At 42.3% G+C, this 13,648-nt stretch overlaps 1 protein-coding gene across 1 annotated transcript in view; it reads right to left on the bottom strand.

Moving 5' to 3' along the window:
* The window catches only part of LOC119329841 (beta-1,3-galactosyltransferase GALT1-like), a 5,806-nt gene extending 4,897 nt beyond the window's left edge, over positions 1-909 (bottom strand). The window contains exon 1 of the mRNA XM_037602941.1: positions 399-909. The gene's annotated coding sequence lies outside the window, so the exon portion shown is untranslated. The remainder of the gene's footprint in view (positions 1-398) is intronic.
* Between the last annotated feature and the right edge of the window lie 12,739 nt (positions 910-13,648).

Here is a 13,648-nt window from a genome sequence, read left to right as displayed (position 1 = left end):
GAACCGGCAGCAGAAAACAGTTTCAAAACGAGGCTGCCAAACCATTTCTCACCGAGGAAATTCAGAGGAGACAACAATTTTATTTAGGAAAACGCGAAAAAGGAACTGCGTCAAACACTAGCTAGTTCCAATTATTACTGATTAAAAAGTAGACGCGACACGTAAATTAAGCAAGGCCCAATAAAGAAGTGCACTAGTGAGATCGCGAAAAGTCGAAAGAAATTGCAGCAAAAAAATAAAAGAAAGAAATTGCAGCAGCCAAAGAAATAATCCGACTGCGTATTTAGGAAAAGCTACCGCACGAAATAGGCAACGCGAATCTCGCGACAGCCCCCACTTACACCCACCGACAGTTCCCTTTCGACGGGGAAAAGAGAGAGAGAGAGAGAGATACTCACCGCCGGATACTGTCCAGCAGAGCAAATGCGCAGATCACCGGAACGGCGACGAATCTGGGGGCGCGAGATCAGGCGCAGCACGAGGACACTCCACCGCCGCCGCGCCGCGCCGCGCTGGCACCACCCGAGCGATCCCCGCCCGTCTCACAATGCGACCGGAAACCCACGAGGCGCAGCCGCAATGCGAGGGCCGCTCGGCAGGGGACGGCTCGGGCTGCCCGTCTGGCCTCTGCCGCCGCTGGAGCGAGCGAGCGAGCGAGCGAGGCGGACGGCGGAGATAGCTCGGCGCGCCGCAGCAAGCGAGCGAGCGCAAGGTGGCGGGAGAGGGAGCGACGGGGAGGGGGGGGAGAAGCTCGGTCTCAGCAAGCGGGCTTTGGAGCTTGGAGTTGGGAGAGGGATGGGGGTCTGACGGTCTGTAGGGACGAAGCGGAGCGAAGGAAAGGGAAGGATGCCTGCTGAGCGAGGCTTCGAGTCCACGCGACGAGCTGACCGACCGAGCGAGGGAGCGAATAGGCGCCGTGCAGGGAGGGGAGGGGGGCTCTCATTGATTATTTCTTTTTCTTTCGGGCGTGGCGGAGAAAGGGTCGCGGTCGTGGGTGGTGATGGTGGGTGGGGCTCGATTCGATGGGCTGCACCGCCAGCGGGGGGAGAGGAGATCTCACTGCTCGAGGAGGAGACTGGAGACCTCGTGCCGCGCGGCTGGCTTGGGTCGGCTCGGGGTTTTGGACGGTTTGGACGAGCACGAGCAGAGACAAATTCAAACTTTTTTACGGTTTGGTACTACTACGGGGCAGGCACGTTGGTTCGCTGGACCGGACTGGAGGGAGGGGCGCGGGAGACCGGCAGAGGCAACCAAATCGGGTCTTTACGATAAGCACAAAGCTGATGCCGGTCCAAACCCGCTACCATACGGGACGCTTTGCTTTCAAACAAACCCGGTCATTTTCTCGGGTGGGCCCCGCTGTACTCCTGCGGACGCACATGTACGGTGCCGGTTGGTTGGTTGCGAGACCGCGATGTCCTCCGTATGACGTCGCGGATTTGCACAATCGACTCCACATTTGGCCATCGTTCAAAATTGACTTGTCGCTGGGCAAACAAGCCACAGTCACAATAGTTTTCTACAGGCACCCGCGCCGGTGGACGGCACAATGGACTATAGGGAAGTTATTAAGATACATTTGGCATTGAGATAGCTTATGATGATCCGGTTCCTTTGATCCATACGCTTTGTCGATCTTTTTCCGGCCGGCTAACTATTTTCATGACAAAGATGTGCGTGCCCGGCGTCGTGTTGACCCGGGTGACAAATGTGCAGCACATAGCAATACCGTGCAGTATGTGAACCCGTTCCATCCTACGAGAAATGATGCGCATGCGCGTCCCTTTCTCGCTTACCAAACGGACGAGAAAAAATGAAGCCTCGGTCGCGGTTCCCGGTGGGAGATTGCGTCTTGTAAACCTAGTCTTTCCTGGGGCGGCTCGGCTGGTCCACCGGAGGGAGCTCCCAGGCCCCGAGCAAAGCCACGCGTGCTCTTTTGCTTTGCCTTTTTTCTTTCTGCAAAGCTATTATCTAAGTAAAACAGACAGCGTCAGAGGAGGAAAATTCAAACTTCAAGCTCTCCATTCACGACGCACACACCCCACTGCCACATGCATGACACGAAACCATTTGACATGGCCGGTGGTTTTGATTTGAGCACGTCAAACTGCGCACTCGGCAAATTATTTGGAAAGAAAGAAAAAGGAACACACTGGGCCTCGTATTTGTCCGAACCCCGTGATGAGCATCGGATGTTCCAGCAAAGGTCATCATTGGCCGATTAGGTGTGCGTGGATAGTCTTTTCCGCGATGGTGAAATTCTGGTTCGCGTTAGGTGCACCAATCTGCGCATTTCGTGAAGTCTCTTCTTTTCTTTCGGTGCGGGCGGGGGAATGCGTGCGTACCAACTTCATATGCTGACACCTCTTAAAACATCTGCATCAGCTGCCGTTTTGCCTGAAGAATTAAACTGGAATCTATGGGGCCTAGCTCACCAGCAGCCAACTAATCTGATGTTTATGGTGCATCTTGTATTTCCTCGCAATGGATTAGAAGCACCAATCTCTATTGGGTCACATGATCTATACAAGAAACAATATACTATCCTCTTTCTAGAAGTACTATGGAATACTTTTTCCACAGAGTGCGTGGACCGTCAGAACTGACTTCTGCCGTTGCTCTGACATTGCGTAACTGAGAGACGACCTTTTTTACATGTAGACAAGTGTGCAAATTGCACCGGAAGTCAGCCCAACAGATTTGAATATGAGCCACGCCTTCTTTTTAAACAAGAACAGTATACGCTATTTTCACGTATATTAAAAAACATGTTTACAATCTACAAAAAAGAATAAGAAAATACAAAAGAGACTATACGATTCTCGTTCTGGATAGCATGAAGCAAAATTATCGGTGGCTCACAAAAAATTATCAACACATAGAACATCTCCAACAGCAGACCAAAAACGCAGCTGTGACCAAAAGATTGTTTCCACCTTGAACTCCGCCCCTCGGCGCCGTCTCTATCGTCCGCCCCGAACACCGCCAAGCTCCCCATGCCGCCGCCCGGTCCCACCGACGTAAGTCCTTCCCCAACTGTCATTGTCGCCGCTCCACCCCAAGGTGATCACTCTCGGCACATGGGCGAGTTCCCATCGTCAGAATTGGTCGTCGCGTCGGATCCCTTGGCCTTCGGCCTCCTTCCCGTCACCATCCCCCACTGGTTGGCATCCCTCTCGTCCCCGTTGAACTCAATTGGCCAGAAGTGAGCTCATCGCACCCAACATGTTCGGCGAGATGCTGCAAAGGAAATTATATTTTTTCTTGAGCATCAGTACAGACACAAGCGCTTATATACACGCGCATACACTCACCCCTATGAACGCACGCACGCACACCCTACCCCTATGAGCACCTCCGAAAGACTGAGTCGGCATATCATCTTGAGATTTACGAAGTCACCGTAGGCGCCTCGTCGTCAACGGGAACGTCTCCTCCCACTGAAAGCACATCGCCGGAAATCCTGAAATAAATCTAGGAATACTGCGAGCACCAGGATTTGAACCCTGGTGGGTTGGGGATACCACTGTCCACCGAACCAACTCAACCATAGGTTGATTCGCAAGGAAATTATATTTTTGTATCCATTTTTATTGAATGTGATATTGCTGGGAATGTAGTGAATATAACATCTAAGATACATAATTTTACGTTGAATTCTTCTGATTTGCCATGAATATGAGCCAAATTTGATATATTACCTTCTCTCTCGGCACCTAAAATCAGTTTTTGGTCTTTAACTTTTTGGTCTATTGTTGGAGATGCTCTTAGCGAACTATCTTAGCGAACTTTTTGGTCAATCTAGTTCTCGAGGCAATTGACGTTCTTTTGTTTCACTCTATGCCCCACAATCTTTTAAGTCATTCTTGAGTAGAATTCTCCATGATCAGACACCTAGGGATTCACTATCGAAGATTCTCATGCTACTTTGCATCTAGATGTTCCAACAACCAATGATACAATGTCGAGAACATTTTTTTTGCATCGAAATGTTCCAATAACCCATGATATAATGTCCAGAGCAATATTTATTTGGCAGATCCCTGCTACCGTGCAGAATTTCATCAAAGATGGAGATAGAGGTACCTAGATTCTTATGCGGCAAAACATTGTTCAACACTGTAAAGAAAACAAGCAGTTTTCTGGCAGATCCCAGCTACCAAGCATAATTCCATCAAAGGCCGAGGTACCCGTATTCTCCTGCAGAAAAATAGTGGCCGACATTGTAAAGAAAAGAAGCAGTTTTCTGATAGATCCACGCTAATCTGTAGGCCGAATTAATTGTCTGCCGCATTAATGATTTAGTTTTTAAATTGATTTGGACAAAAAAATTCCCTATTAAATGTACCTAATTAATTGCACATGTAATTAACTGCCTGACTAATTGATTGTATTAATAGTTTGATTTTCAAATTGATTTTACGCTATATTTTAAAAAATTCACACTAATGTCTAGGTGGTTGATTCGGTGTGACTAATTTCCTGCCTAATTAACTTGGCATACAGTTTTATGTCGATTCTGATAGTATGCTGAGTACAAAATAATAGTTTGGTCATAGAAAAAATGAAACAAAAAAGAAACATAAAAAAGAAACGAAAACTAAAAACGCGTGCACGCGTCAATTGGGCCGGTCAACTTTGATTATAGTTAATGTTTTGGTAAGATTTTATTTGAATATGAATAGTGGAAGGCAATTTTAGATTTAGTTGAGATATTCATAAGATTTGATTTGAATGAGGTAATGCACAACGTTGTTTTAGGAAAATGCTGATTTGATTGAGTTAATGCACGCGTCAAATAGGGCGGCCCATATTGACTGCTCTTGAGCGAAAGATCGCCTGTAAGACGCTCATGAGCATAATATATGGTTGGTGGGAGGTGAGGCGACGTTACCAACTCCCCTTTAAAAGTAAAGACTGATAAATGTGTACGTGCAATGCATGCTATTATTAGGCAATTCAAGTTGACATTAGGGTAATAATAATTGCACGTTGATATTAGACAAACATTAATTGCACATAAATATTAATGTAATTATCATTGACATCAATATTTGGTGTGTAATTATTTGCACACTAAACATGTTGAGTGTTCATCATTGGAACAATGTAGGTCGTTGGATTGACCTGGTTTGATGCCCGTGATTAGTTGGATCTGCTCCTCTAGGTCTTTTTATATTGTTAAAGATATAAATAATTATTATTGATGTCAATATTTGATAGCATGCTAAACATATTTAGTGCTCATCATTGAAGCAATGTAGGTCGTCGGATTGACCTGGTTTGATGGCCTGCCCCATTGGGATCATCTTATATTTGTATATAGTATATAGATGATTGAAAAAAAACTGAAAAATATTAGGGTTAATTAACTTTTGTTTCGTTTTTAATAAATTTTAAACGGTTTTTTTAACTTATCCAAATCAGTTTTTTCCGGAGATATCATAAGTAAAAAAAAAATCAGTAAACTGCATTCTTTCGAGACTGAAATATGAGGAACACCTTCAAAAGAAAAGACTGAAATATCACGCATAACTTATATTTCAGAAAAAGAGGAAATGCTACGCAGCACTATAAATTATGTCGGTGCTAGTCTAGAAATTTTTCTAGGAGAAGGGCCTTTTTCCTACTGTGAACGTAGTACTTTTCCTAAAGAAAACACCTAGCTACCTTTAATCGTCGGGTAATCATGCTCAAATAGTCAAACATGCACTCCCTCCGTTTATAAATATAAGTCTTTGTAGAGATTTCACTATGAACCATATACGGATGTATATAAATGCATTTTAGAATATAGATTCATTCATTTTGCTCAGTATATAGTTCATAGTGAAATTTTTACGAAAGCTTATATTTAAAAACGGAGGGAGTAACTGTTTCATCTATTAACGCACCGCCCTGTGCGTGCCAATACCGGGTCCGGAGAAGAAGAACGAGACCCACGAGTCTATACGGAAAGCAACATGATGTTGTCTCCCTGCAACTTTCAGAAAGAAGAAAAATAAGAAAATTACACTACTGTCGTAGTACCCGTGTTGGGTGAGATTTTTTCTGTTTGTTTGTTTTGAGAACAATGGCATGGCCTATTGAACGCTCAATGCGTCCAACTGCACCGCGACGCACAAGGACCCTCCATGTTCGACCCGGCCCATGTAGCAGAAGACATTGTAGCAATTCGCATTTTACTGTATGATTCGGTTTATTCTTGAGCCTTCATTCTAAAAAAAAACATCGTATGATTTGGTTTACTGTAGGGATCGCTACACTGTAGCAGCCGGTTTCTTCTTAAAATAATGAATACTTTTAGAAATGTGAACGAATTTTTAAATTTCTGGACATTTTTTGGATTGCAGGAATCAAAATTGAAATTGCAAACATTTGTAAGCATTCCCAAATATTCTTTAATTTGTGGAAAAAATTGAACATGCGAACATTTTTTTGAATTTGTAAATAATTTTATTAAACAGGAACAATTGTTTGATATTCCAAATAAATTTCGAAACCGCAAACATTTTCTGAAATTCCTGAACTTTTTTTGAATTTGTGAGCAATTCATAAAATACAAATATTTTTTGAATTTTTTAAAACATTTTAAAAATGGGAACATTTATTAAAATTCCTACAGATGAAACCCAGGCATTTTTTAAATTCGGAACAACTTTAAAAGTTTTGAACATTTTTGAAAAGGAAACTTTTTCAAAAAACAAAAAAGGAAGGGAAATATTAAAAGAAACAACATAACAAAGGTAAAAGCGAAAAAGCGAAACCGAACCGGAACCAACTAAGATGGGCCGACTTGTTTGGGTGCTAGCTCGAGGCTGCGCTTTTCACCGGCATTTCGCGATAATGTGCGGCGAATAGGAATTTGCTAGCCTGATGGTGGCACTCCATTCCCTTTTTCACTAATAACGGGCCGAATCAAGCCTTATGGGCTAAATCGCTTGATTTGCGCTGCGTGTTACAGGTGCTTCCTGGGTGCCCCTATTTCTCGTTGTAAGTGAGACAGAGGACAGCCCGAAATCATTAATTAATGAGTCTTTCAAAGATCACTCTCACATTTTTTGGTTGTGACAAGTGGTGTGCTGCATGTTTACCATTTGTCGTAACTTGTGAGTTTTTTCTTTTTTCGTAGATCCCTTTATTCAAAATGTTTTATCTCTTAAACCGTACATTCAAATCTTGAAATTGTTTTCAAAGTTGGATTCCTTATGTCGAGATCTTCAAATATAGATCACATGTTAATATGTTTTGCTGAAGTCATGAAAAAATCGGATGAAAACACCAAACCGGAAGCACTTTTTTCCCTTTTCGGAAGCTGTTTCCGAGAGGCACCTCTCATGGAAGTAAAACCGTGCCTCTCACGAAAGAAAAAATAAAAGAAAAATGTGTTTTTTAGTTTATGAGAGACACTCGCGAAAGCAAAACCGTGCCTCTCACAAAAAAACCCATAAAAAACACGTTTTTTTTCATTTTCGAGAGGCACGGGCCGTGCCTCTCGCAGAAGCAACTCCATGCCTCTCACAGAAGAAGAAAAAAAGAGGAAACTTGTTTTTTTCATTCCCGAAAGGCACGGCCGTGCCTCTCGCGAAAGCAAAACCGTGCCTCTCACGAAAAAACGTGTTTTTTTGGCACAATTTGTTTTTCTAATATTTTTTGTCGAAAAGTTAAGAAACACCGGTGGAAAACCGAAAAGTCGAAAAAAATAACCTGAATATAATCATTTAAAAAGCAGAAAATGTGTGGAAAAAAAATTCAAAGGAAGCGCCTAGAGCGCGACACTTGGCGGCGGCTGAGAGCGTGCCAAGTGATGCGCTCTCAGCCCACCCAATGTGATCGTTGGGAGGCTCCCGAAAGAGCGCTCCTCAAATAGTGCTCTCAGGGCAGCCTCTCCTGTTGAGGGAGCTCTACATGGGCCGTGGTCTAGCCACGCGGAAAGCTCCAACCTCCTTTTTCTGTTTTTCTGTCTGTTCTCTGTTTTTTGTTTTCTTTTTTTGTTCACTTTTGTTTATACTTCAATATATTCTAAATATATATATCAGAAAGAAACTCTATAAAACATTTGAAAAAGATTGAAAAAGTATTTGAGAAATGTTGAATATGAATTTCAAAAATGTTAAATAAGTATTTGAAAATGTTGAATAAGTATTAAAAATGTTGAACGAGTATATGAAAAATGTTGAACAAATATTTGAAAAATATTGAATATGTATTAAAAATGTTTAACAAGTATTTTAAAATGTTTAATAAGTATTTAAAACTGTTAAATGAGTATTTAAAAATATTTAACAAGTATTTGAAAAATGTGAATATGTATTGAATTGTTGAACGAGTATTTGAAAAAATATTGAATAAGCGTTCGGGCAATGTTGAACGTGTATAAAAAAATGTTGATCACTTATTAAAAAATTTACCATATACAAAAATATACAGTGAAAACGAAATAAAATATAAGAAAAAAGAAAACAAAACAAAAAAATGAAGAAGAAAAAGAAAATCAAACAAAAAGTGTGTAATTTGTATTGAAAAGCTATTAGTCGTGTATTAGAAAAATGTTGTTGACATATATAAAATATAGAATACTAATAAAAAAGAACAAAGAAATCCGAAAAGAGAAAAAAAGATACAAAATGCAAAAAAGAACGAAAAAGGGAGAGGAAAAAAAGAAAACCAAGAAAACCGAGTCGGATCGCGTCAAGTAGTACGTGCCCCTATCACTTTCCACGAATGGCATTCTGGTGAAGTGGCTCATTTGCTCAGTTTGCTACAATCTCGCTTTTTTTTTTGCGGGTGGATCAATCTCGCTTAATGCGAGACATAGCACTCACGGTAATTCCTATTTGCCGCATAGCTTTCGTAGAGGGGCAAGCGATTTGGAGTGGCTCATTTTGTACAGGAAATCTGGTTTTAGGAACGTTGTTGTTCTATTTTCTATCTGTCTTGGGACACTTCCGAATATTCTTGTCTGGGTTTTTCTTCTTTTCCTATTCTTTTCTTACCATTTTGTTTAGTTTTCATTTTTTGAAATTAGAAAAAAATATGGAATTCAAACATTTTTTGTGTTTTTTTAAAAATTGTTCACATTTTCAAAAAAATAATGCTTCCAAAAAATATTTGCATTTAAAAAATGTTCTCCACGTTTTCAAATAATTAAATGAATTTTAAAATTATTGTTTTTGTTTTTATAATGTATATTGTTTTAAAAAATAACAAAGAAAGAGCCATCCAAAAACCAAATAATCGCTCACTACTGCATCAGGTTGAGCTGCTACAGTACCCAGCTTAAAATGAAAGTCGCTACAAAAACCAAAAACCAAATAACTTATCTTTTGTTGTCAAAAGAAAATGTATAACCTATCTTGTTGATTTAATCATTCGAAAATTTTAAATCTCTACTATTAAAAGGGGATCGAACGTCGTGATGGTTCGACCTCGTTCGATCCCCCACCCCCTTCGTACGACTACCATCAGGCGATGGGCCACGCCCGCAGCATCCCAAAAATCAAAGGCCAACTCAGCCCACGTACAAGATCCACAGCCAAAAAAAACGGCTCAACCCACGAACGAAGTCCTCAACCCACGAACGAGGTCCATCAATCAACAAACCAGCCTAAAAAACAGTTCAGCTCAACCCACGAACGAGGTCCATCGGCAAAAAATAAAACCACCTGCGAGCTCCATCGACCCACGAACGCACGTCTGCAGGGAGAGAAACGCCAGTTCTTCCTCGCGTACGAGCTCCATCGACCCACGGACGCACTACGTCAAGGAGAGAATCGCCAGTTCACTCCCCGTCCGGCCACATCGTTCTCACGCAAGCGGCGAGCTGCCTCTGCTGAACTGCAACCTCGGCGCCCCCGAACCAGAACCTGCGCTCGACGGCTGTTGCTGCGTCTATATCTCCTGATGCCGTCGCTACATCCTCCTGCCATCATCTTCACAGTTCTTCACCTACCGTCTTCTGCCTCTCCGACGGCAAAGGACTGAGGTCCACCTTTGTTATGTTCGATGGTGCCCACCATGCCCTAGGTTTGCAATCCTCAACTGTTTCAGCAAAGTTTTTTACATCAGAAAGATACTAAACTCCTGTTCCGAACTTCATGATGTGACCTCAAAAATATAGTGGTACTCAGATTGCATCTTTAAGTACCTACTCCAAGTACATTGAACAAAGCATGCAGGATTTTAAGCTATGTACCAGCTGCCAAATTGTGAAGGAGTACTACTCCAAGTAAATTGAACAAAGCATGCAGGATTTAAGCTATGTACCAGCTACCAAATTGTGAAGGTGCTTCATTAGGCTCATCAACTTCTGGGAATTAATACATGAAACAAATGTATAATGTGTGCTAATGTGGACGGGTGCGACATGGCATCTCAAACTTGTCTTTCCAGCAAGTCTACTCTATGCAAACGAATGAAAGCAAATGTAACAAAGTAAAAAATTTAAGAATTGATGTCGTGAGATTGACATGCTTTTCACCCAATTTCATATTATAGACACCTGTTCAGTTCCCAGACTCAAGTTCATATTGAAGACCCCTTTTCCATAAAGAATCTTGCTAAAGTCCTCTTAATCACAGTACAATATAGTTACAAATATTTCTCTCACGGTCAGCTCTACATTGCATTGTCTAGAGCCAATGCGAAGAGGAACATTAAGATTCTCGTCATCAAGGACAATGGCAAGGGTAAAGGGAAGGGTAAGGGCAAGGGCAAGGAACAAAGCAAGATTTCAAATAAGCGAAAAAGATTTGAATAACGACCATGAAAAACATAGCCTACAAGGAAGTCCTTAGCACATGAAGTCGCCAGATCAAATTATAACAACTCAGGTAAAGTATGTTCAATTCTGCATTACTATTGTAGATCTTAATGCACACTAACCTGAGTTTGTGAGCATAATCAGTCTTCAGAAACCATGAGTATTCCTTTCGCGACATCTCCCGGTTCTATTCTTAGTCGAATATGCACCTGTTTAAGCTGGAAATAACAAGAGACAACGTGAAATTGCAAACATATTAAGGATGAAGATGCTTGGACAGTGACTTGCTATAGAAGAAAAAAAATACTAAGGTGCGTATTTCTTTCTAAGGCATACGCTTTTTAATATGGTAAAAACCTGAGGCATCTAATATCATATACTCCCTCCTTCCCAAAATCTTAGGTGCGTAAGTTTTTGCATGAAGTCCCAAAATCTAAGGCGCAGATGCCTTTCTCTCTCTCATTCAGTTACAACAACCACTCACGGTCGCTATTTTTTTGGAAACAAAAACAAATCTCTGGCTGGGTCTTTCGTTGATGCTTACATCTATACATCATGTATGATGGTTCAAGTAACAATTAAACTGCGCTGATTTTCATGCTGGCTACTAATACGCCTAAGAATATGGGAAGGAGGGAGTAGCAATTAAAAAACTGACTTAAACTTCAGTTCCGTACAATCTCTCGTTGAAAATACATGGATAAAGAACTATGCATCTGATAATTTACAAAGAACCCAAATTCGAGCTGAGTTTGCCATCAGTGAGCTCATCATATCTCTACTATCTCTACTATTAAAGGATGAGTCTTTCAAGACAATAGATGCCTCGATATGAACAAAAGAAACATAATCTGTTCGTCTGCTTTTTTTCTGTAGCTCTGTGATAAGATTTAGCACACATGTGTCCTTAAATTCAGGCCTCAAAATTCGTTGCAGACGGTGATTCCAAAGTGCCAAGTACAAGATTAGAAAAACCAACCCTTAAGCTATTCAGCAAGAGCATTGTGGTGACTGGAGAATGAGTCATATTAGACCCTGAATACAAGCATCGCTAACCTGCAAAATGGCAAGGACCTCGGAATGGAAGCTTTGGCAATACCACAATAGCGCGTTATGCTGAGCTCATTTGCCAAAAGATGCAGACCGAGCTTTGCGTTCGTTTTTTACAATTGGTACATCAGTATGAATGTGACCATTGGACAGTGCTGACTTTTATGTCAGGTTACCTTGCATAAATATGTATGATTCCCCGTTGTGTTTTGCTTTATTGAAATGCATTGTCTGTTTGTGTACAATTAGAATTTGGTCAGGATTGGAAGGTTGACTCTCCAGGAAGAGGAAGCTAAGCCTCCTTGACCAGAGTTTTTTCTTTTTCTGAAGCATGCCTTTTTGAATAGGAACGGATAAAATTGTTTATAGAAAAACTATTAAGACCCACTTTTCTTGTTGTACTAAAACGAAGTTTTACTTATTTCTGCCCCTAACAAAACTATATTTTTGGTACGCTAACTCATTTCAGGTGGTTAGACCGTTAAACGAGTTTATGGAAAACAGAACTGGCAAAAAACTCCGTATCCAGACAACCCAAGAAAGGTTTTATCCTCATCTCATAAAATAAACTTAATCATAACCGTATTCTGATTACTACACATGTACTCTTAGCTATCTTTCAAACTGAGTATATATAAGATAGATTCAATCTACCTCCAGATTTTTGCTTACCTCTAAGATCGAATTTCAACGGCGGTGCCAATCCAACAGAGCTACCAAGCGCGGAGGGAGAGACGAGAGCCGACCGTGACAAGGTAAGATCCGTGGGCACCCTGATCCTGACGCATAGGGAGGGGAGCAGAGCACGGAGGCGAAGAGAAGCCGTCGGCGTCGTGCTGCACCACGGAATCCACTCCTCGTTGATCTCCGCCCATCCGGCCGAGCACAGCTTGCGGCAGGGTCTCCAAAATGAGGAGCCCGATCTCGCTGGTGGATGCAGGTCGAGCCCACCTCGCGCTGCACGGCGCGCGCCAGTCGCCGGGCGTTACCACCCGATGATTCGGACCAACGTGGCGTCATCGCGGCGGGGGCGCGGGGCAGGGAGCGCCGCGCGGTGGATGCCGCCGCCCAGACTGCGCGCGCGTCTGCCTGCCCCCCGGATCTCGCCGGACAGCAGGGAGTGATGGGGGCGCCGTGTGGGAGGCTCTGTCACAGCCCCAGTTCAGCCCTTGCTTGTCTTTGCATCATCATCTTGCATCATGATTAAATTCCATTAAAATTTGGAAATGAGGATTGCCTAAACCCTAGCATTAAAGGAATTAACTAGGTTCAAACTTAAAACTTTTCAATGAACCCAAAATGCCCTTCATAAATGTCCAACATCTTTGGTCCTGGCTAAACCCTCTGCCAAAAATGGTTTCATATTTTTGGAGGATATTCTGGATTTTTGAATTAAATTATAAGTATTTGAATTTGGACATTTAAATTCTATAAAATATTTTAAATGTCCAAATAATCTTGAAAGCATTTGAGGGCTATTGGAAATAGTTTCAAAAGTGCCCACAATTATTTTCAGGATTTTACAAAATGAATTAGTATTTTTACTAATTCAAAACAGAAAAGAAAAAAAATAGAAAACAGAAACTAAATTAAGAGAGAGAGAGAGAGAGAGAGAGAGAGTAACCTCACCTGCAGCCCACCTGGCCAAAGCCAGCCCGGCCCACCAGGGGCAGCACTGTCTTCTTCCTCCTGCCAGGAGGAGAAGCAGCTGCGTGCCCGATGGCCGGCGAGCCGCGCTGGCTCCTCCCTGCTGCGTGCCCCCCCCCTCGACTGCCTGGTCGCCACCACGACACCCCTGACCCCCTCTCACTCCCCCTCTCTCGCTCTGGACTCCCT

This window comes from Triticum dicoccoides, chromosome 7A, assembly GCF_002162155.2.
Source record: "Triticum dicoccoides isolate Atlit2015 ecotype Zavitan chromosome 7A, WEW_v2.0, whole genome shotgun sequence".
In the NCBI taxonomy this organism is placed as follows: domain Eukaryota; kingdom Viridiplantae; phylum Streptophyta; class Magnoliopsida; order Poales; family Poaceae; genus Triticum; species Triticum dicoccoides.
The sequence above is the reverse complement of the archived record's forward strand: the minus strand, read 5'-3'. Positions and strand labels throughout refer to the sequence as shown.